At 41.2% G+C, this 25554-nt stretch overlaps 1 protein-coding gene across 18 annotated transcripts in view; it reads left to right on the top strand.

Moving 5' to 3' along the window:
• The window catches only part of ZMIZ1 (zinc finger MIZ-type containing 1), a 458362-nt gene that overhangs the window by 165524 nt on the left and 267284 nt on the right, over nucleotides 1-25554 (top strand). For 17 of the 18 annotated variants that reach the window (XM_078391052.1, XM_078391059.1, XM_078391054.1 and 14 more), the window contains one exon: nucleotides 19904-19985. The gene's annotated coding sequence lies outside the window, so the exon portion shown is untranslated. Of the gene's footprint in view, nucleotides 1-8754; nucleotides 8818-19903; nucleotides 19986-25554 lie in introns of all 18 variants that reach the window. The other variant, XM_078391048.1, reaches the window with a different exon arrangement.

The raw sequence follows: 25554 nt of genomic DNA, 5'->3' as shown, positions 1-25554 counted from the left end.
ACTTCTGGCAGGCCGAGCATGTGCTCCACAGCCTACTAATCACGTTTTTAAGCTCTAGAAACCTCCGAGAGGTCCTGCGCAGGCGCAGAACAACCCAATTGTGTGCATTCACAGAGGACCCCTAGAAGAACCATGGCTACAGGTGGATAACCTCTCTTTATTTTTCCCCAGTTCCACACCGTCAGTGAGCTTCCATGGCTTAATGGGAATTTAATCCCATGCCTTCTCTGAGTTCTAGTCTGTTACTCTATCCACTATACCACACTGGGTATCTTGGACACTTACCTGCTTACAATTGCTCTGGAGTTCCTCTGTCAAATGCCCAAGCTGAGACTTTGCCAAATCTCCAGGAAAAATGAATCCCCAGACTAGGGAAATCTTTGTCTAAGTAGGGGTGAAACCATGCATTCATTTTTCACATCAAAACAAAAACATCCACCCAGAACACTGTCAGTTCAGCACAGAGTCAGCTGGTATGAAACCACTGTGCAATTATGGTACTTGACACATATCTGTTTGGTAGAAATATTGTAATGGCACCTTTTGCTTAGCTGTGACAGCAGAAAGATTTCACAATGGCTTCACCCATGCCAAAATATTTAGAATATGCTATTGGAATAAAGAAACTTATTTCTCTTGATCTGCACATACAACCTTGTAATGTTTAGTTAAGCATCTTCTTTTGTTTACGTATATTTTCCTTTATTTTAGGCATACACAGGCTGTTGTGGTTGGCTGTCTTATAAATAGGAAACTTTAGAAAAAAATTATTTAAGTCCTCTCTCTTCTGAAAATTCCCAGTAGCAAACGTATTTAGTTTTCAAGACTGCGCTCCATCTGTCAGGGTGAAGGCAGAGGCGGAGTGGGGAGTACATTAGCAGTCCACACATGAACAACTTATTAGTTCATTTGGTCTATACGGAGTACAGTGATTCAAGACTGATCTAAAATATTCATCCACAATTACTGGCGCAGCACAGTTCAAAGTGCTACAAATCTGTGCATTTGACTAAGAATTTAAAGGGAAATCGCCACAAATGGTAACTCTGTGTAATTAATGAATCGTTTCCTTTTTATATAAATACTTGATGTATGGATTTTTGTTGTGGTGGCTTGAGTCTTTTTCTTGCCTATGTTTTTTGTTTGCACAAAATGCATGTTACAGCGAATTTGAGTAAACATCAACTGAAGGTATATCTTTTAGTTGTACAGCATTCATTAGAACACTAATTTTGAGTAATCATTGTTAAAGGGTATGGTCTGAGGGACATAGCCAACTTGCCACAGCTAAGTTAAGTGGCTCAATGGGAGACTACCTAGAAACCCCAACAAAATACTAAATAAATGACAAGAGAAATGCAGTACATGAAAAAAATATGAGGTGGGGCTTCATAAGGACTTGTTAGCTTAGTCCTTTATAAAGAGGACTGACTTGGTGTGGCATGACTGACTAGGAACATGTGTTGAAATCAAGTTTCTCTACTTGGTCAGAGTTCCTTTCAAAAAATTTCAAAGCATTTTGAGCAGAATCTTTTTCAGCTTTTATTTGCTTTCCTTATTATTCCTAAGCCCACCCTTCAACTATTAACTAGGTAACAGACAATGGAACAGGCTTCAAGAATTGTAAAAGTGTGTCAAGTCCCTTTTTCAGAGTTTGGATATAAAGGTATGAATCGGAACCAATTTAGTTGTTATGTCTGATAGAGTGGACTTTGAAAAATTGTTTATGTTGCAGCAAAAGTGTCTTTAAGTTGTCACAGAACTAGCTTCCTTCTGTACTTCCAAATAGCATGTCTACCCTCTGGGCTTAATATAATGTCTCTGAAAGATGGAAATGCCTGCTGACTCAGTGGGTCACTTGAGCAGACTAATGCTGAAAACCTGAACCCCCAGCAGATGTAGCAAAAACTCAGATGAACGGTGGAATGGCAGGGTTCTAGAAATCCCTCAGCAAAGAAAGTTACCATATGCCAGATGTTACTGGACTATAACCTTCCAACCAGCATAGCTAGTGCTCAAGGTTGATACAGATGTAGATCAACATCTGGGCTGTCAGTGTGGAGAACCATTTAGGTAGGTGCCTCTGATTGTATTTTGCAGAATTTTACCTACCTACCTACCTACCTACCTACCTACCTACCTACCTACCTACCTACCTACCTACCTACCTACCTACCTACCTACCTACCTACCTACCTACCTACCTACCTACCTACTACCTACCTACCGTGGTGCCTCGCTTAGCGACGTTAATCCGTTCCGGAAAAAAACATTGCTAAGCGATTTCATCACTAAGCAATATTAAAAAGCCCATAGAAATGTATTAAAACGCAATTAATGCATTCCTATGGGCTAAAAACTAACCTTTAAGTGAAGATCCTTCATAGGGGTTGCCATTTTCGGTGCCTCTAAAGCGAGGAAGCACAGCGGGCAGCCATTTTGTTTTCCCAGCGGCCATTTTGAAACCGCCGATCAGCTGTTAAAAAGGGGTCGCTTTGCCATGATCGCTTCCCCGTGATCATCGCAAAGCGAAAAAAACCCATAGGGACCATCGCAAAGCGATTGCTTTTGCGATCGCAAAAACTCCGTCGCTAATAAGAGCCTCATGGCGGAGTGGTTAAAACGCTGTACTGCAGCTAAAACTGTGCTCACGACCTGGGGTTCAAATCCCAGGTAGCCGGCCCAAGGTTGACTCAACCTTTTATCCTTCCGAGGTTGGTAAAATGAGTACCCAGCTTGCTGGGGGGGGGCAATGTGTAGCCTGTATAATAAAATTGTAAACCGCCCGGAGAGTGCTTGTAGCACTATGGGGCGGTATATAAGTCCAAAAATAAATAAATAAAATAAATAAATAAGCGATTTCGTCACTCAACAGAGCGATCGCTAAGCGAGGCACCACTGTATCTGCCTGCCTGCCTGCCTGCCTGCCTGCCTGCCTGCCTGCCTACCTACCTACCTACCTACCTACCTACCCACACAGCCATCTATTTATTTATAAGATTTTTTTTTAGCCATGCCATTACCAATGGTCTCTGGGCAGCGTACAACAATATTAAAACTGTAAAAACATTAAAACGATTAAAAATAGACAATATTATAATAATAACCTATATTAAAAACAGTCATTAAAACATTAATATTACTAAATCCTGCTGCTCATATAGCCAGCTAAAGAATGCTATTTAATTAAAATGCTGGCTAAACAGAAAGGTCTTTGCCTGATGCCGAAAAGCCAAAAGTGTTGGAGCTAGGTGGATCTCTTTACGGAGGGTGTTCCTGAATTGGGGGGCAACAGCCAAGAAGGCCCTATTTTGGCATGCCATCCCCCTCACCTCTTTCAGTTTACTGTTTCTGTGATAAATCCAGGAAAACTATTGTTGCAGGGCAGTCTATAAATAACTTTAAACAAGCAAATGTATTACAGTGCCCATGTTTGTTGACCACACATACATAGCATAATTTTCAGATATAAACTGCATTAATGTAGGTTGGGCATAAAGTATAATAAAGGTCATAGAATCAACTTTTGGAAACTACCAGATTTCTCTCTCTCTCTCTCTCTCTCTCTCTCTCTCTCTCTCTCTCTCTCTCTCTCTCTCTCTCTCTGAGTGCTTTCTAGGTTGTATAATTGCAGGGAAATGCTTTGAAATATGTGAGCATTTCAGAAACGTTTGCTGAATGAGATTGTCAGGAATCAGGAACCTAGGTTTCAGTACAAAGATACTGAAGTACTCTTTGCTGCCTTCTTCTGCCTGCCAGAAACAGAGCAAATGATGCAAATGAAGACAGATGAAGCAATTATGTTTAATTTGCATATTCCATGCAGATGATAGAGTTCAGATTTTCTGATTTCTGCGCTGGAGCTGTTGACTGAATAATGCGTAGCCCTAGCCAAAATCTTTGGGGCGGCCAAATGTACCTGAGGAAAGTCTGGCTCCTTTTGACTTTCATGTGACTTTTCTGCTGCCTGGTAAATCAGCCTCCAGGCCCACTCAGAGGATTGCTTCCTTGTCCTCCCATTCATTTGAAAGCTGGCTAAAACAAAACAACAAAAAAATTCACCTGGGGTAGAAAATAAGCCCCCCTCCCCATGAATTGGCCTTAATTATCCTTCTTGTTTTTACCATCTTCACTGCGTCTTGACTTAGCGGGGCCTGCTGCGATGCTTTGAGAAGCCATGCTTCGCAGCATGCATGTAAAACCCGGTTTGCCATCTGTTCCAGTGCCTTGTTCAAGATGGGAATAGAACTGCTTGTACATGTGTGTGTGTGTGTGTGTAGATCGATCGCTGGGGTAAAGTTTGCACCTCAGGTCTTCACAACTGCTTTTCGCTGTCAGGTTCAGCATCTTGTTCTTGCATGCAAAACTGTCATTGATACAAGTTTTCGTGTAGTTGCGAGAACCAGAGTGGAAAATGCAGTTTTGTCTTCCATAGAAAGTCTCAGGAAGAAGATTTTATGGTTGGTGCTCTCATCCAGGAGTAAAAACATCTGAAGCTAATTGGAGCATGATATGGTATGTTTTAAGGTGCAAACATTTGCCTTGTTTTGATATAGTTGGCACCTTAAAAAAAATCTGAAATCTGGAGTATCTAATTTTAGTGCCACTACTTTTTTGTCTTTTTTTTAATTTTTCACTTTTATTTTTGTTTTTGCCTGATATAGTTCTATACTGTTTGCTGTAGTTTTTCAAATGAATTTTATAATTATTTTGTCATTGTATAATTAGCAATTCTGAACTGTGTAACTAGGAAATCTATTTTGTGTTTTTCTTATCATTATTTGTATTTGGATAATGTTTCATTCTATCACGTATCGTAACAAACACTGTTTTGAGCAAAACCTGTGATCTTTCTCTTAGTAATGGGTTTCTGACATTCCCCCCCCCCCCCCGATTCAACATATTTTTCAAATGCATCTTTCATGTTAGGAGTTCAACTAAGGAACAAAATGCATAAGAGCCTCTCAACTTCATAAATATTAGAGCTCTTGTCTTTGGTTATCTATACATTGTGTCTGCTCTCTTGAACTAACTGAGTTGGAGCCGGAATGAAAAAGGGCTACTGTCCTAGAGATTTCCTTGTTTGTTTTGTTCTAGGGATCGGTGGGTGTTCACCATTTTTGCTGTTTTTAATTTTTTTTAAAAAAACTGTTGATTCCATCTTTTAATATGGCAACTCATTGAATAGTGTTTTAATACTGTAACTAAAGATGGAATATAAATTTTTTTTAAAAAAAAAGAATGATGAGGTAGCAAAAATATCTTCAACAGATGATCATAAAATGTTCATACAATGATCATAAATGATGCAGTCCTCGAATAGAGAAGCTTGATTAGTTTCTGAATTTAAACTAGTAATACCGAAGTCATTAACCTCCCCCCATCTAATATACAACTATCACATTTACATTCTAAGGCTGAAAAACAGACCCTGCTAATATTCCATCTAGGATCACATATGCAACCTGTAAAGATCAAGGACTATAAGGATTTCCAGCTCAGAGTCTTTGCATCTTTGTGATCTCCTGAGTCATAGTACTGTATATTACTGTAGCCACTCATCACATTGCCTCTCAATATTTGCATGTATCAGCTTAAATTACCATATGCAAATTTAATGCAAAAATGTCCTTTTCGTGACACTTGTCTTCCTTTTTGGTGAAAAATGCAGCGGCCATTGTAGCTAGCAGTGTCTCTCTGGGGTTTCATACGAAATCTCTCACCCATCCTACTTAGGGTTGACTGGGACTAAACCTGCTGTTTTGTTCCTATAGAGTCTCTGCTCTGCTACTGAGCTGTGACTTCTTCCTACACCTCTTTTCCTGAAAATCCAGAGGAGGAGGCTAAAATCCTGACATCCGCCTGGGATCTAGTGAAGGACTGGCCCTTATTTTCACACTCTTTCTCGCTGTGTACAGTAGATTCTGCAGAGGTCTGGCAACAAATACTGTATAGCAGATATTTCCGAAGTGCATCATGGGCTTCTTTACAAAGTAATAAGTGTCTGTTAACAGAGCAGTTCACCTGCCTATCCATCCCAGTATGTTTCTTGGATAAAAATAATGAAGCAAAGTGCCAAATAAAGATGTAGGTATTTGTATACAAATATCCCCGCACAGGTGGCGTTAACGAGAGGGCCAGACGGTCCACTCACTGATCCAACGTGGACAGCACGATTCTACAAATGGCTCTGCAGTGCACGATCCGCTCGCCAGTTTTCGACTTTGCAGCACAGCTCGTCCTCCTGCCAGGAGTGGTGAGAGGATTGCGCACTGTGGAGCCATTCGTAAAATCACACTGTCCATGTCCGCAGCAGATCGGTGGGTGGACCGTCTGGCCCCATGGGGCTGGACCCTTGTGAACACCACCCATGCGGGGATATTCATATTCGTATATGAGTACCCCCATCTCTAGTGCCACACCTAAATGAGCACAAGCTATGTGGTTCTCTTAATGCCTTTGGTGGTCTAATTAAGCTTTAAGCCCTACGCTGCCATTCATCACTGGCCTCCTTTACCTAAGCTGTACTTTATGGGGGCCAAGCCATGGTCTTCAAGGTTTGAGAAGAACCTTTGCTATACAACATCCGTGCATTAATGCAGTATTTTCTGCATTTTCCAGCTGTCTCATTGGGTTGTCATGTCTTTGCAAATTGAGTTTCTGCAGGCTGACAGCAGTCTGTTAGAAAGAAAAGCCCTGGATCATATCCTAAAACTTCCCTTTCTGATCTCCAAGTGAACATGCGGGGCTACCAGTCAAGAGGCAAGTTGTATAACTTCTCCTTTGAAAAATCATTTGAAGAGAATTCTGAATATCAGCTGTTATAATTGAACAAATTGGTGCTGGAGGGGGGTGGGGGTGGAGGTGGAATGTTTGTATCTAGTCATTTACCCTTTGGATATGAAGCCCAGTTCTTATGCCTCTGTGCATCCTTGGCTTAGTGGTGGGTTGCTCAGAGCATCCTTCTTTCATAGTAGATTGTTTTGGACATTAACATTTCACCAAGTGCTTGGAATGATAAACTTGGGCTATGGAAGAAGCTAAGAGATAGCTTCTGAAATGATAGGAAGAGTCTTTTCACAAGCTCTGGACTGTTTGCAGCTTGGTCATGGGCGAGCATCATGCATTTCACTGTAATGTTTAGCAGACTAACCCAGCAGAATTGGGATGCATATTGTTATAGAAATATGCATACCCACACTTGCATCTTAAGGGAAGAGAATGTCAAACCTATGAGGATCTACTTGTTTTGTGCCCTCTGTACTGGATATCTTTTGGGTGTCTTCGTTGTACTATTTATTTATTTAAAGCATTTTTCAGCGTCCATCTTATGACATCCCAGCAACATACAAAAGCTATCAAAATATGCCATGAGTGCAGTACAATAAAATTGTGAAATTGCATCACAATAAACACAAATAAAAAAAAACAGAGTGTGATAACAGAGTGCCGTCCTCCAATAGAACTAGGGAGGTACAGACTACTCTGCCACCAATGCTCCCTAAAAGAATACACCAGGGAACTGACACCCGGGAGCTGGAGACAAGCCTACGGGGTCTAACTATAGCCACCCAAACCAAAGAAGAATTGGCGGGAAGGGGAGAAAGGGGGAGGTCCATGGCAGAGGCGGGAATGGGGGTTATAAATAGGGAGGATAATAACATCCCGGGTGGTTGGGAACTCATTTGGGTGGAAGACCTTTGGACTGGGAAATGGGAAAGGGTAAAGTTACCCAGAAAAGAGGCAGACTATCGCCGAAGGAGAGGACTTCTCCAACGCCCGTCTTACTGGGGCGAATCTGAGGTGAAGGAGTGGAGAAGAGAAAAGAGAGAAGAGAAAGCAGCGGTGGCGAGAGAAGCAGAAGAACGGGCATGGCGAGCCAAGGAGGCGTGGAGGATGATGTACCTCCAGGACTGTGGGGACAACTTGCGGGTGAGAGAGACCCGGTATGGCGAAGGGAAGATGATGACGAGACCTCCCCACTTTTGAGAGATGATGGGATTGAAACTGAAGTGCCAGACTATGACCTATTTCTAGTGGGTCCCTGGGACGTTAAATCTTTGAACCCGTTCGAATTGGAACTGTGGTTGCTCTTGTGTGCCCCGTTGGTGTCGCAAGAGAAGTTAAGACATGCATCGTTTAAAGAAGTTCTTCCTTTACAGAAAGAAATAAACACCAGTTTGGATTTTGAGTTAAAACAGACTCCTGGTTTATTTGACTATAAGGGAGGGAAGAATACCGAACCTTCACACAGCAAACAGAACATAAACCAATATTCTACATGAAGGCTATATTGCTACTAGAGAGTCATCTATGCATTTTTATTTAATTTATTTGACTTGTCTACAGGTAAAACTCGGACTGGAATCTTTCAATCAAACAACTTTGTCATTTGGGTATTTTTGTCCTCCTTCATGCTTTAAAATAACAATTGCCTGTAATTACTGTGTGCAAAGTTAAAAGCACCCTCTGTGTTCTGAAGGGTAATAATTTTGATGTCAAAGTTACACTTAACTGCATTGCACTAGAGAGAGAGAGAGAGAGAGTCTGAATGGTTAAAAACAAGCATGTCTAATCTTGCCTCAGCGTTTTGTGCACCTATGAGTGATACTTTGATTTGACAATTAAGACAGAGGTTCACACTTAGGTGGGTGGTTAACTGCTGTTATGTAGCAATAACCTGCTTAAGGAGACACTGAAACACAGCATGCCCTTTCTCTTATTTAGCCTTTCCTATCAATCTTGTTCATGCAGATTTGGGCTCTCTTTCCTGGTCACCCAGCCTTCTCAAAGCAAGGAAAGCTGCCAAACAAGCTGGTGAGTCACCTGTATCAGCAGCTCTTGCTTTTAAGTGTTAATTTGGAAGGACTCCTCCTGCCTGCAGTTTCATATTACATTTAATGAAAGCATATACACAAATCTGCCTTGCAGACCGAGTAACAAGGGCAGATTTTGAGAAAAGCAAACCTGAAACTCCCCCCACCCCCAGAGTGTTTGAAAATTGCTGGGGTGGGAGAGCACATCAGACTACATAATACACTTTGTTTTGTTCTATAAATCAAGATATGTGCAGTTCTGCTCTTTAAAGGTATAAGATAAAATGGTAGTATTTCAATAAACTCTTAAGAACATCCCCAGACTTCATAATCAGAATTGGGAGAGTTTTGAAGTTTATGGTAGATATTACTTGTTTCTTTTGAAAGCTGAATATATCTATTGGTTGACAAGACTGAGTCACTTTTTTGACCATACAGTCTCCATTGATGGGGGCAAACACTCACACACGCTGCAAGTGTGCATCCAAGTTCAAATGTTATCGATAGTTCCACACTTTTCAGTGAGGTGCAGTTTGAAAATCCCCATCCTAGGCTCAGCCAGTCCAAGGTGTTCCTTCACCTGTGAGTAGCAAGGGGCGATATGGCACTCTTCTCCCCTTCCCTTCCGTTCCTGAAGAAGATTCTGAGCTCTGGACCCTCACAGTCCTAGAATTTCCTAGGTTGCTTGTGTGGTTGTCAATGGTCCTTAATAGAGATGGCGGTATTTGTATACAAATACCCCCCATTTCTAGTCATTAATTTCCTTACTTTTACTATCTCTTCCTTTCTAAGAAGAATATCAAGTTTTGTAATCGTATAAGATGACAGCCAGGGAACATCCCATGTAGTGTATGCACGGAGCCAGTTGACGTACAAGGTAAAACTGTGGCAAATACTCAGAATACCTCATCTCAAATCTCCACTGAGAGAAACTTACTGGGGTGAATATGTTAATGTTAGAGCCACTCTTTAAATATCCAGTGAAACTTGAAAGCCCAGTTAGGTTCACCATAATTTGGGTGTAATTTGATGGCACATAACATACGTGCACAATTGCTGTATCACACTGTTCTTTATTTTAATTCTACATTATTTAATCTTGGATTGTCTGTTGAATTAAAAAAAATAGGTACAGGCGCATAGCCCATTGAGATAATTCTGGGTTGCTTGAGCCTGTGGCTGGGTGTCCAGTGGGACCTTGCACCTGCTGGCCATGATGCACTAAGGACAACACTACTTGGCCAGGCTGTGTAGTTCAGTATCCTGTGTCCCATGATAACTGACCGTATGCTTCTGGAAAGCCTGTACTGTACGTGGGATATGAAGGCAGTAGCCCTCTTCAATTGCTTCTCCTCAGCAACTGATATTCACTGACCAGATCCCTTGGAGCTGGAAGCCATTGTAACTAGCATCATTGATGGTGTTTTTTTCCATTCATTTGTTGGATCTGCTGTTAAATCTGTTGAAGCTGAAGGCTCATCACATCTTGTGGCAATGAATTCTATAGTTCTTACAATTCCCTAGGTACTATGTTAAGAGGTATTTCCTGAATCTTCTCTTCAGTCCCATCATTTTGAATGTGGGGCGGGGGATCCTGCCTGTCTCCATATTTTTCTAGAGTGCTGGAATATTTGGTTAGGAAGGACTTGTTTCCATTTTAAATATAAAAATGGCATTGAGAAGAGTCATGGGGTGATGGGAGATGGAGGGGATGCAAAGATTTTCTGAAAGTTATCTCCATATTTACATCAGTTCCTCTTTCTTTTTATGATGAAGCACAATACCCACCTCTTACTCCTCACTTTTAAAATATCAGTGTCTAACCATCAGTATTTCAACTTGCAAGCTACCAAAATTTCAGATAAAAGTCTTATTAAAAATAAGTATAAGAGACAAAAGGGAAGCTGGTCAAATTTTGTGAGAAGGGACATACATTCAGATGCAGTACCTCACCAGTTTGAGGAACTGTCCAAGAATATGAGCCAGATGGCATCATAACTAGCACCCAAATATTTAGAGGTTCTGGACAATGTAAGCAAATGCAGCTTCTTATTAAAGGTTCAGTCATTCTTTAAAGTTATAAACCAAATGAAGTGTCAACACTCTATGTAAGACTAATTCCTTGAAGCATCTCTGCTACCTGGAAGAGGGGGAACGTTTTTCTGTGACACTTGAGGGGATATCTGTAGGCTCCTTTGGGCTCATTTCTTTATGTACTGTCTGAATAGCTCAGTGAGTTGGTGCACCCGGCTACAGAGCTGAGGGTTCAGAGTCTGATTCCCCACCGTGCCTCTTTCTGCAATTTAGGGCAAGGTGCAGGTCCCGGAGCACCACCCAAAACAGGAACTGGTAAATCATTCCTAAGTACTTCCTGTCTGGAAAACTCTGAAAGGGTTGCCAAAAGTTGGAGTAGACTTTATGACTGATGATGATGATGAAGAAGAAGATAATTAAAGGAATGCGGAATACAGAAAGAGCCTTGCTGCTGTGTTTGTGAGTGAAATGAGTGTCATGCTCTTAGTGCCATCCTTTGTGACACTTAGCAAAACTATACAGTATAGGGCATTGGATAGAGATCAAGTGAGCATGTGTGAATAGCAGGCAGGCAGAGTGAAAGGATCAAAGAAATAGCCAAATACCCTTACTAAGGGACTTACCTGTTGCTCAGACTGAAGAGGCCCTCTACATCATAAGGCTTGTATGGGAAGAAGCAGGACAAAGTTGCTTCTAGTCACATGGCTTTCTGGATAGGGAGCTTCTTCCCCAAAGCCATCTTTCTATTCATTGGAGAGAGCTTTTATTAACGCTCTCTGATTTGCTCTCCTGATGGCACTCTGTATAAACAACCAGGACTTCCAGGGCTGTTTCTGGACAATAGCGAATGACACCATCTACATAAGCACACAAGATAATGTCTTCATCCTATTAGTCAAGAACTCTTACTATGTAGGGGGTGGGGATGCAATTTAAGGAAATACTGTGTTATCTATTTATTCTCAAGATTTGTTGTATTTTAAGCCATACCAATACAAGAGGGATTTAGGATGTCATTTGCCTAAACAGACTTGTACTCTGGTTAGGATGTCGTTGTGCATTTTGAGGTGGAGGTGCTGCTCATCATCAGAGTCCACCTAAAGTCCTAAATACAGGCAACTGTGTTGATGCAAATCATCAGACCAGTTCTGGGAGTTCTAAACTTTACCAAGAACAGATCCTTTGCCAGGATAGTGGATCTTAATTGTCTATTCGAGACATGCTGAAATGTTTTGAATTAAGAACAGAAAAAGAGCCATGTTGGATCAGAAACCCTATTTAAGTGTTAATCATCTAGGGGGATAAGGCACACAGATAAGCCATGCCCCTACATCTCCATACCACCTGGAACTCATGCAGACTTTAGCATATTCTGTGCAAAGTTCTGAATAGGTGCTGTAAACATATTCAGCTGGACTTACTTACAGCATTTCCATGATGAGCAGCTGTAACTGGGTTAGTGGAATGTGCTTAGAGCAGCTTACCTTCGGGTCTAGTATTACAACAGAGAGAGAGAGAAAGCTTTTTCCCATTCACTTTCTCCATGCCATCCAAATTTTCTAAGCTAAACAGCCCTAAACCTTACGAATGCAGGAGTAGGGGATACTTTTAATAGACCGTGAAGAATAAAGCCTAAGCCTTGTAACCATTCTTCAGAGCGGAATTATTTCTGGCCCCTTGATAATTTTAGTCACACTTTTTCTCCAACTCTTCGGTTGTACGAATACACTTTTCCAAATGGGGAGACTGGAGCTGTACGCAGTGTTCTAGATGTGTTCACACCATCAATTCATATAAAGGCATGTTACTTCCACTCCTTGCTTCCCCTCAGCATCCACTCAGTTCATTGACACATTAAGTACTGTATGCTATCCAACACAGCATTGGGCTGTGGGTATGGGGTTCTTCCTATAGCAAAGTCTTACAATGATTTATTTTTGCTTGCTACAATGTACCCACGTATGCTGCTGTGAGGACTGGGATGGCAGTGGAGGCAGATAATGTCATCACCCTGACCGTCTACAAGTCTACTCTTGACCCTACAACCCCAGTTCCATTACAGTACTGATACCGACTAGAGTAGGAGGTAGGAGGATAAAAACTGAAAGCGGAGACATGCACAACATTTGACTTTCCATCATCCCCAGTTCTGTAATGAAGAGGGGTGGCTTCTAGGGTATAAGTTCTCTTTGTCCTGATGGTCTCTCTTATAGCCACAGCTAGGTATCTCAACCTGCACTATATGAACTATATTTATGGTTTTGGAACCATATATGAATTTTAGAAAAGACCTCTGGTTAAGCGTTCCTTACTAAATGTTGAAAAAAGTGTCTCTGCTGAAATAGGCTCCTTCCTTGTGGGATTTCCTTGTGAGAGATACACAGCTAGCCGCTTCTGCACCTTCTTTTCAGAGGATTTTAAATGCCACATCTCTTCTCCATAGCTTTTATTTGAAAGTTTTCATGGTATTTGCTGCTGATGGGTATTTTAAAGTTCCATTTATTATAACTGGATTATTTAAATGTAATGTATATTTTATTTTATTTTTTAGATGTGTTTGTTGCCAAATTGTACTGTTTTTAGGCTGTAAGCGGCCTTTGGAAAGGTGGCAGATAAATAAACAGAAAAGAACTTGCTTGATTTTTGTTTTCTGACTACAGCAGAAATGCTCCACAAATAACATAGGGACACATACCCAGAGGAAAAATGGTACCAGAAGAAAAAGAATTGTGGACTCATATGTTTTTTAAAAAAATGTCTTTGCTTTGATGATTTACTTCTGTCAAAAGTTTTATAGTACTTTTTCTATTTGCTACTTTTAAAAAAATGTCATGTCATATCATGAGTACAATATAAATAAAAATTAAACCAGTCTGTTCAGCCTAACACAGAAAAATGTTCTCGATAGTTAGCACATTGCTTAGCATGTTACCATCAGTGCATTTCAAACCTGTTCTGCCAGGTTGATACAGACTTTGCCAGGTGAGGACACAGACGTTTTCTTGTAGTATTAGAATTATGTGGGTGGTGGGTGTGTTGAGAGGCAAGAGTGCACAAAAAGTTTAATATTAGATTGCTTCACCAGTGTCTTGCCAGGTAGCTATAGAAATGTGTCAACCTTCAGCACAGAGACAGCAGAATTACTGTTGAGCTGCCTGCCTAGTAAAGAGTCTTTTTCAGATATTGGGTTAACTAAAATCCTGTTGAGTGGGTTCCGCCTGCACAACAGCAATGACAACAGCAGGTTGCCACTCATTAAAGGCTTTCTTTTTCGGTTGCAGGGTGCATGCAATGTTGTCTCATTTAGTGCAAGTTATTGGCAACCTAAAATTGATAAAAGAAGTCTTTAACCTGTGGCAGCTTGCCACTGCTGATGGCATCATTCCTGTTGTGCGAGTAGAGCTGTGCAATAAGATGTTGGCCACTGTTTACCCTGTTTATTGCTTATTGGTAGACATGTATGAAGATCATTATTTGGGTATGAACAAACTCTATTCATTTTCACTTTGGCTGTGAAGATTCCCTGTTTTGGAAGGAGTGGGTTAAAAGTTCCATACAGTGCAATCTAGAGATGAGGTGTTGTGGGATCATAAGGAAACAAAGTGGAGAGGAACTAGTTTACTAGCGAGCAACTAGCCTCCATTTTCCCCGGGCCTTTAATCATATAAAATTGAGAGTCTGCACCCCACCACCTTACCTCAGTCTGTAATTCTGTGACTTCCTAGACCTTGTGCATTACCCAACTCTTCAGAGCCTTTAAGGCCACTTTGCAGTTTTTGTCAGTATCACAGTATGGACTCCTTTATTTACTTCAGAAGCAGCTTTCCCAGCCCTTACCTTAAGACATGCAACCCACCCTCCACCCCTATTATTGCCTGGTCTGTTATTTAATATAAAATGAAGGAGGCTGCCAAGTGCAGCCCTGGAATTAGTCTGTGCCTTTTAACAAAAGTACGTAGCTTCTGCTGCCTATTCTTCCCCTAATCTCCGCTACTATCCACCAATCCTCATCTCCAGCATGGGCTGACATAAAGGAAGAGGTCGGGGGGGGGTAAATGGAATTGTGGGGAGGAAGTATAACGACTTGATAGCTCAGGAAGTATAAGAACAGCTGTATAGTTCAGTGGTTTAGGCCTCTGTCTTGAAAGCCAGAAGTTCGATTCTCTGCTGTGCCGCCTTGACAGGGGCTGGATTTAGTAATTCATAGGGTTCCTTCCAGCTCTGCAGTTCTGAGATGATCTACCAAACCAAGCAAAAAATCATGGGGCACCTTAAAGACTAACAAATTATCTGCCTCAATACTTTTGTTTTTGTTATTGCTCATTGGCAGACGTGGATGACGATTATCATCTGGGTATGAACAACTCTACCAATGCAGGTATTTTTAAACTGTACTTCAATGTGCTGAAACAGTACTAACAGGACTAATTCTTTGAAATTGGGGGAGGAGGCCAAGGGAGGTTGAAGCCAGGTTAGTGATTTTAAAGGGATAGAGCATGTTTCTGGGTTGCAACTTGGCCACTCTACTAGGGGCAATGATTTATGTGTCTAGAAATATATCCTTGTAAGCCGTAAGGTATTCAGGACAAATTTTTTGGAAGGCTTCTGAAGTTCCTCTCCTTTGGAACGCCACCTGTTTTCTTAGTGCCAAGTCTGACATTTGCTAATAGGTTCTTATGATGGACTGGACTGGTAGCCTCTCTCCTTCTATGAGCATGCAAGAGATGATCCTCAACAACATTTTAGCAGGCCTGCAGGAGGCTAAATGGATGAATTATGCCTCTTCCATCCTTCAGAAAAGGCTGTCTTTGACATGACCAGTCAGCATTTGCTATCGTCACCTGCATGGGACTCCATGCCTTGAGTCTATGCATGAGGAAGCCTTTGGGTATCCCTGCCCCTAGGAGGGATTCCGTGGGAAAAATTCCACATACTTTTCTTATCAAGGCTTTTGCTGCACAGCCACACTGTGTTATTTATAGAGGATTACAAGATGTTCACAGGTTGTTGTCTTCTGTTTGCAGCACTCCCATGTTTTTCCCATTACTTCTTCACTGTTCTTACCAGGAAAAATGTGTTCGGGAAACAAACAAACAAAAAGATGGGAGAGCTGCACAATGCTTTCTAACAGTGAGCCCTCGATCTAGAACACAAATGGGAAAAGTTGCTTTCTGGGACTGCCAACTCCCAAAGTACCTATAACTGGCACAGACCCCCCCCCCCCCAAGTAAGGTTTCCTGGAGTGCCCTGGGAAGTGTAGTCCTTAAAAACTAACTTTTCTCCTTCTCTGCCCTGGAAGTTGTTGTTTTGTATCCCATTTTGTTGGCTGCAAGAGTATTAGAGGACATGTGTCTTGTGCATAGCTTGTCTCTGAGCCTGCTTGTGAGCAAATGCCTTTTAAGGAGCAGCGACTGCAATGTTCTGACACTAATGGGATTGCAGTGGGTCTTTTAGCACCATAACTGGGGCCCTTAGTCACAGAAGCTGTCTTGAGGAACACTGAGTGGGTTGGGGGGGAAAGACCTTCCTTGCATTGATTAAAGCGCCAAACCTGAGAGTATGTTCACTTCCTTTACCACAGCTGTACTCCACCTGTTGAAGCTGGCTGACCAGTTTTCTAGGCTGTGGGAAAGCATGAGATGTGCAAAGGAGTGTTGTAGCTCCATCTCATGTCCCTAGTTCCCAAATACCAACACCCTTTACATTTGTGGATCTGAGGGAGGCAGCCGATGGATGAGTCTGAAACTGCTGGAAGGAAAAAAAAACACATGCTGTTCCTGGGAATTGATTTAATGAAAAGCAGAAAAAAGTGTGTTTTTAGGAGGTGGAAGCAAGTATCAGTGCTTGTAATGAAACAAAATGGATCTCAAATAGTGGTGCTCCTAGAGACGGGGGAGTCCCCAAGAGGATGCCTGGGAATGCCTTTCTGATCCCACTTTCCCCAGCATAATAATGTTGAACCAAAACAGAGAACTTTGTGATTATTACTTTCTCATATTTTAACTGCTGCGCAAATGATGATAGGTAAACACAGGAGGAATCCACAAATGCTTACATTGAAAAACTGACTGGCAGAGTTTGAGAGCTTAGTTATCCAAGCTAAGTGAAAATGAAATCTTAAGGGAGGGGAGATGCTTTACAGAATGATTTAGTGCAAATGGCATCTTTTTGTCAAGTTTTCAAAACAAAATATTGATGTTAGAGTGTTTTCCTCCTGATGACTGCCACTGTAAGGAAGGCTAATTTCTCACCAGCTCAAGTGATTACGATGACTCGGGAACTGGTAGTAAGCAAGAAGCAGAATCTGCTCCACTTTGCTGTTTTACAGGACACCTAGATCGGTACAGTAAATATATGTCAAAATCTTTTGCTGTCTTTTATTTCTTGACAGCCTGGTACCTTGATCAGGGAACATCGCACTCAGTTTTATTTCGGCGTGGGTATATTTCCAGTAATAAATACTTAAGTATCGCCTGGGAAGAAAAGACACAAATTAGTAATTTGCATGACTTCCACTAGCTGCTTCGGTGCTCCCTCTGCTGGATCAGTAAGCACTCACTGCTCCCAAAAATTGAAGCAACGCTGTTAAGCTCTCTATAGTCAAGGACTGTAATGAGACAGTATTCTTAATGAGACGGTATTCTTAATGAGACATGCAGAGCATTTAGGTTTGTGATTGTTTAGGAGCAAGGAAGCAAACTGAAGCACTTCCTTATGTGTCATCTGTACTACAGATTTGGGGTTATTGCAGATACTCAGGAGTAATAATGAAGAAAGTAGAAACACACACAGAGAGAGCATAGAATCCCTGCTCACTGAGTTCAGTGCTGCAGTCCGATGCACAATTATTTGAAAGCAAGCCATTATGAGCATCGGCCTTTCTGAATAAACACAGGAAGGGCTACACTTGTAGGTAAGTGACAGGAGAACATTATCTATAAAGTGTCAGGTTAGAAAATCAAGTAGAAAGAGTGGTTGATCTAAAGCTGGAAACTATGATGGTCGAGGAGGGCTTTGGTTAAGAGGTGCATTTGAACAGAGAGCGAGGGAATTGCCTAGACTAAGAGGTCCAAGAGATTTTTTTTTTTAATTCAGGAGACTGAGGAAAAAAACAATTTAAAAGATAAAATAGAAACCTAATCAAACATTCAAAGGAATCGCTTAATTATGGGGAAAAATTGTTGTTGTTGTCATAAAATAGCTTTCAGAAAACATGGCTTTAAAAAAGCAGAGCTGTGCTTCATAACCAACATTTTGCACAGGCAATGCAGGATATATCCACAGAATATATCCACCCTATTATACCCTATTACACTACCAGGCTATGTACCCTCAGTTGTGGACCCTCGGCCATGAAAGATCATTGACTGTAGTCCATGACTGAGTTGCCTGACTGTTATTACTGCACCACAGTTAAAGCAGTTTGGCATCACTTTAACTCGCATGGTTTCCATTATGCACAATTCTAGAATAAGTAGTTTGCTGAGGTAGTTAAAATTTTGTGTTAGAGAGATCTAAACCATTGTCCTGATATGTCTTATTATAATTATGCAGATAATTCTTCCATAGGATGAGACCGTAGGTGTTAAAATGATGTCAAGCTGCTGTGACTGTATAGTGCAGATACAATTCAATTCATCCAGTCTCCCAAAATCGTCATCATTATTAAGATTTTAGGACTACAATCAGTAGTGCAGCATGTCTTTCTATGTGTGCAAAGGTTTTGATTCAGTCAATTGGTTAAATAATGGGGGCCGCATCTTTAGTATGAGGCATAATCCAGGAATATGGTATAGAGTAGACTGTCAGTTCAGTCCCCAGCATTTCTGGAAAAAAAGGACCTTGGATGGCAGCAGGAGACTTGCCTTTGTCTTCAAGGGAGCATAGTTAGAGTAGACAGCAGTTCCCTCTATCAACCAGCTCCTTATGACCATGGTCATCTGGATGGAGCAGCATTAGTCTAGGGGCCTTGAGAAGCCACCCCTTTTTTTTTTTTTTTTTTTTTTTTTTTTTTTTTGGTCTTTCTTGGAAATGTGTTAAGGATTCCAGCATGACTTTATGGTTATTTGTAAGTTCATAAATATTTTTGAGACATTCTCCCAGTGTGAGTCTTCATACCTATAAAAGGGAGCCTGTTTGATTGAATGGCATGCTTGGCTGATGAAACAGCACTCAAAACATACATTGCCTGTAAACATCCACTCACTTTACAGTATTTTTTAAAAAGATTGATTTCCCTAGAAATCACTGTGATGTGCCAGGGTAACTTGCAAAGGTCTTCATTTCAGTGAGGTGGTATCTTGCATGTATTTCACTTACTCCATTAGAAGTACTTTTTCCTATTATCATCCCCTGTTCTCAGAGGAAGAAGAATATATTCAGAATGACCAAAGGAGAAAGTAACCCCAATCCTAGCTATATAGGTTGTGTACTCACGGCATACTACTGTGTTCCTTGTGCATTATAACCCATGGGCATGACTTCCTACACGAGACAGCCAACTCATATGACTCATTTATTGAAGGAAAGCAAAGACAGACAAGAAAATGTCTCTTCCTTGTGTAGGCCCTTATCCATTCAAAACCCTGTTCTCCTTTGTTGTAAAACTATTTTTATTTTATTTATTTATTTATGTATTTTATTTATACCCCGCCTATTTGGTCATTGTGACCATTCTAGGCAGCTTCCAGACAAAGAATAATATGTACGGAAATCCAAAGCTTTTTCAGGGGACATTTGTGAACCAACCGTATGGCCACCATTTAACAAGCACATCTTGGCAGCAAGGGAGAGATCTTCACCTTTCTCCAGTGTTACACTGATGCTAATCACCTGCTGTTTAAGAACAGGAGATGAAGAAAGTAAAAGACCTGAGTGGAAGCAGGCAAACCAACCCAGTGCCAGTGAGGGAAAGCACCTGAAGGAAATTATTGTGAAGAACAAAGTGTGGCTCTTCTGTGAATGTCTATACTGTATTCTGCCCTGTGATATAATTAAGAACATAAAAATTCTCAGCACTTTTGGTAATTATCTGCATATCTTTTTTATTGCAGAAAACCTGATCTTGTTATGTGAAGCTTCAGAGAGCCTAGTCATTTGCTACAATTGGATAGGAGGTGCTTCTGGAACACTCAGGTAGGACATTTTATCTTGAATGAGTTGGACTGTAAACTTGTGTATACAGATTGCTTTTGTTCATTCATTCATTTTATTGTGTGGAACCACAGGGCTGACCAATTAAAAGAATGTACAATAAGTGAGAACATTAGTGTGTCTCATGAATCCAAGGCTGGCACTGCCGTGCAGCAAGGTGAAGCAGTTTGCTTTAGGCTGCAGTGTGGTAGGGTGAGGGGAAGAAGTGGAAGGAGAAATTGATATCTAGATGACTCAACATCATTATTAAAACTGTTTAGTCTTGAGTTGGGTTCTGTTTCGGGCTGTAAAATGTGTTGAGATGACATTGCCTATGTATGCTTTCACTAGCTGAAGGACCATTAGAAACCATGGCATCTCATTATATGCATGGGCCATGGTAGGCTTGCACACCCCTTCCTTCCTTCCTTCCTTGAAGGATGAGAGGCTTCCACTTGTGGCTTTCCAATATTCTGACAAAATGGGAAACTGTGGCTTGTTGAAAACCACAAATAAAAGGTTCTCATCTGTACTCCTGGAGGAATTGCAGAAGCCTGAGGTTCACCATAGCTCATGAACATAATGAGAAACCATGGTGATCCCAGGGCTGTGCCAAGCCTCATCCTGAAAATGTGACATGACCTTACTTTTCCTTCTTAGATTCCTCTCATATAAGACTTATCTGCTGGTTTTAGGCAGATGTGGTCTATGTCAGTATTACAGCAAGTGGATGGTCTGTTTTGATATGAAGGCCTAGGCAATGTGTCTCAGTCTTGTTGGAACACCTGCTCAGTTTATCTGATGTCTCTGACGTCCCCTGGGGGTTTGCTTTGATTCTGAGGCCACATGTAGACTATTTAAAATTAAACCACAAAATTGTTATTGCAACTGGTCAACTTTAAAATAGGATCTCTGGGCACAGAAAGCTGTCTCATACAAAAACAATTGTTTTTCCCATCCATCCTAATGCTGTCTGCTCTGACTGGTAGCAGCTCTCCAGGGTCCTAGTCAAATAAAAAGCTTCTAATTGGAGGAACAGAGTACTGAATGCGGGACTCCTTGCATAAAAAGCTTGCCTTCTACCACTAAGCTATGGCTTCCCCTCTGTGGGTGCTAATTGATTGATATGTATTTCAGAATCTCCTGGGACAATGCGTGCTGCTATAGATAAGAGGAAACACAGATACCTGTTCCATTTTCTTATTGTCTTGATAGAACTTTGTCATCTTTTCAGCTGCTAGTCTATCCATTCCTATTATCCTACTTAAGATCTTATTTCCTCTCACATTCACCTGCAGTCATTTAACATTTCTTCTGACAACTCTAGTTAATTCCACAGTTAAATAAACTCTGAGTCCAGATGTTCTTTTTAACTTTAATTTTCTTTATTTAGTTCCATCCAACATCCACTTAAGGTATCTACTTGGTCAGCAATCCTGTAGCAGTCTGTTTATTAGGAACAAATCAACCATCCTTTTCGCAGAGCACTGAGTGTTTTAGAGATCCTTCAGGACTTTTATAGCAACAATTTGTATGCAACAGAATGATCTTTTCTTTTTGTATTCAGAGATGTGTTTACCCTGTGCTCAAACAGTCTGCTCTGAGAGCACTCCTGTGTTCAGAGTAAGTCATAGAAATTTAACTGTCTTGCCCTCTAGTTGTTTAATCCCACTTCCAAGAATCAGTTTTTCAAATATATAGATTTTAAAAATGGAAGGATCCGTTAGAGCAGAGAAGGAAGACATTAAAAAGCTGGTTACTTTGCTGGCGAATTGGATAGGACTGAGTCAGAGAGAATTATCCCCTCCCTGGCCTCTGACCCAGCTAAACATCATCCACTCTTACTAGGCCTTGTTTTGAGGTTTCTGTCGCATTCTCCATCCAACCCCTCCATGTGAGGGATAAGATGTTATACGCTGTCAGATTCCATACAGGAATATATAAATGTCCTCTATAGGGTTCCTGATTTACAGACTCCCTGTGAGAGACTTTTAGATTTGTGTCTTATACATGCCTGACAAGGAATTTAATTGTGGTCTCAGAAGATATTGTACCTTGTTTATATTCAATTAATTCTTCATTCCTGGATAAATTTTAGTATTTTGACTTGAAAGATGAAAAATGGATCCTTCTCTTTTTTAAAATATTTATTTAGCTAGCAAGCAATTAAGTAAGTAAATAAGAGCTAAACATATGAAATATATTGGGAATATATAAAAAACTACATGGATGTATATTGGAAAAATCACAGTTCTCTAACACTAAACTTTATAGTTCATATATGTAGATAGTATTTCTTCTCTATAAAAAGAATGTTTGTTCTAATAAAGTATAAGCTTCTGTTTAAGTTTAGTAATCCAAAGAATACAAGGGAAAACTATTTCCCATTAGTAAAAGGCTATTAGTAAGAGGCGAATCACTACTCCTAGAGGATTTTAAGAGCTACAGTTCACCTTTGGGTCGTGGGGGATGGCTGGGGCCACAAAAATGGCCTTGGTGGACTTTATGTTGCCCCAGGGCCATACTTTGCTGCCTCCTGCTCTGCACGTTTACCTAATATATGGAAAATCCAAACCATAAATGAAGAAATATCATACTCCATACAGGTATTTTTAGTACGATTAGTAGAAGCCTGTGTCAGTTGAAGTGAGGGCATCTGGGATGTGTGTTACCCATTTAACATGTAGCTTTGAGGGGATGGCTTCACCTAATAGTGTGTTCTGGCAGTCAAAATCTGGCTAATGCACGTAAAAAATAGCCAAGTAAGGCACTGATATTTATTCCAGAGCCTAAGAACGAAGCAGCACAGACAATGTTTCTTTGGGCATCAGTGAAAAATATTTTTAAACAGCGTATGTCTTGTGCTAGACACAGACAATGATTTTTTTCCCAGAAAGCTGAAGATAGTTTAGAAGAGGGATCATTGCCTGCGCTGTGTGCATCTCCCACTTTTGCTAATTCTAAACACGTGTGGCCAGTTTTCTCATTGCTTCCGAAAACCTGCAAAGCTGTTTAACCAGAGTTAAAAAAATTGAAATACGGGAAAACGGGAAGGTAAAGACCCTTTCAAGCTGTTTTTTAGTTCCCCAGTTCTTGGTGAGCTAAGCACATGAGTCAAATCTCCTGTGTTTTTGATTCTTCAGTAGTTCCGTTTTGGCAAGTGTCACCGTAGGCAACATTCAGTAATCTGATTTGATAGCTGTCAGCTTGAGAGCTGCCGTAATGCAAACAAAAGATGATCACTCAAACGAGGTTAGAGTGAAGAGCCGTTTCCCCAAGTCCTGCTGTTGCCATGTGGAATCCTCAAATCAAATTAGAAGAGCAGGGCATTAGTTCTTCCTGCTCCTGGGAACCCACAGCCAAGATTTATGCAGACGGGCACTCCCTCATTTCAACTCTGAAATGCCTTCCTTTGGAGACTCCCTCCAAACAGCAGGTGCGTTCGGATGACTGAGACTTGTTTTCAAATTATGTATCCTTTCCCCTTGGTCAACCCAGTTGGAGCCATAGCATGGAAAACTGGTTGTGTACTTCGGCTTCCTATGTGACGACAGATTCCAGCATCCCATTTGTTAGCTAGCATTAGAAATGAGAAAGTAAAACCTTGCCTGAAACTGCAACATTTTGTTCTTTGCCACTGAGGCAGTAAGGAATTCCTTGCTGCTCTCAGCCGGGTTCTCACCAGTTGTTTGTGCAAAACAGCCCATTTCTGTACAATTTGTGAAACTTTGCAAATGACGCAAAATGAGGTAAGTGACAGCTTTGTTTAAGAATTTGAATGTGTCTCTTTTTTTTAAAACAAACAGCCCTTCTGTGCCTGCTGGCTGTATGTGTGAGCGTTCCTTCTGAAAAGGGAAGGGACCTTAGATGCATTTTACCTATAGTACAGAGACTTTGAGCAGAAAGACAACCAGAGCACAGAAAAAGTTCTGACTCCTGTCCGCTGAAGATGATGGCCACAGAGACTGCGAAATGTTAGGAAGAACAACCTTCATTCAGAACATGGCCAAAGGGCTTGAAAAACCCACAACAACCATCAGAAAGACAATGCTTTATCCCAGTCTCGCCACGGGATGAGAAATCTCACAGGGCTTTAAAGTTTCCCCCCATTACATGCATATTGTCAAGACAGCCTTCCCTGTTTCCCCGAAAATAAGACCTAGTTAAGTGAAAGCCCACCCTCCACCCTTGTGCAACAACCAGAAGATGATATGACTGCATTTGAATAAATTGCAGATTATACATGAAAAAAATAAAACATCCCCTGAAAATAAGCCCTGATATGTTTTTGAAGCAAAAAGTAATATATAAGACCCTGTCTTATTTTTGGGGAAACACAGTAAACAGAGGCAAACAATGAATTCAATGGGCATATTTTCTATCGCTTATCACAAAACATCATGGCTATCACTATTATAGATTGGTATTAGTAGACAAAGATGGATAGAATATTTCCATGCTAGAGAGACAGAACTGATGAGTTTGGTTATATAGATAGGAGTGGGATTTGAACTCTAGACTCATCACAGGATGATGAAATAAAGGCATTATATACAGTGGGGCCCCGCAAGATGGGGCTCCGCTTAACGACGAAACCGCTTGACGTCAATGTTTTTGCGATTGCAAAAGTGCTCGCAAAACGATGTTCCCTGTGGGGGAATATCGCTTTGCGATGATCGGTTCCCTGCTTCGGGAACTGATTCTCGCAAAGCGATGATTTTTAACAGCTGATTGGTGGTTTCAAAATGGCCACCGGGTAAACAAAATGGTCGCCTGCTGTTTTCTGGGACAGATTCCTCCTGCACAGGCAGCAAAAATGACCACGCTATGGAGGATCTTCGCTGGACGGTGAGTTTCCAGCCCATAGGAACGCATTAACCGGGTTTTAATGCGTTTCTATGGACTTTTTAAAATCGCTTTACGACGTTTTCGTTCTACATCGATTTCGCTGGAACGAATTAACATCGTAATGCGAGGCACCACTGTATTTGCAACCATGCAAAGAAGCTGTATTGCTTGGCTTGCTACAATTCATCTGAAATGAAATGAGGATACATTCACAGTAATACACCAATTAAAAAAGCATGCTTCAATAAACCATGAGCTAAAATATTCTCTTTGGTGGCAAATGTTGATCACAAGAAACAAATGCCTGCGTACAAAAACTGTGCATTCATAGTTTGTGAATCTAGTCACTGGAATCCTATTGGTGTTTCCGTAAGGTTTGCCGTGGGCTAAATGCACAAGCAGGCCTGTACCAACTGGGCACATGACCAGGTATGTGAACTTGATTTACCAGGGATGTTGTTAAGTCTTTGGACCTGAGTCCCACATCTGAGTCTGAGTCTTTGGTACCAAGTCCCAAATCCCTGACTTCGAGTCTGAGTCCCAGGTTTCAGGCAGAGCAGGCTCTTGCCTCTGTGCATGCTTAGGAACAGTGGGCCTGGCTCCTGCCCCCACCCTCTGCCTACCTGCTTCTGCTGCTGTCTTGCCCCTACCACCACCCCCTCCACTGCCCACCTGCCACCCCCACCACCCCCACACACTGTCGCCCCTGCACCTACCTGCTGCC

The sequence above is a fragment of the Pogona vitticeps genome, chromosome 3 (assembly GCF_051106095.1).
Source record: "Pogona vitticeps strain Pit_001003342236 chromosome 3, PviZW2.1, whole genome shotgun sequence".
NCBI classification, from domain to species: Eukaryota; Metazoa; Chordata; class Lepidosauria; order Squamata; family Agamidae; genus Pogona; species Pogona vitticeps.
Note: the sequence above shows the minus strand (reverse complement) of the source record. Positions and strands in the feature narration are given on the sequence as shown.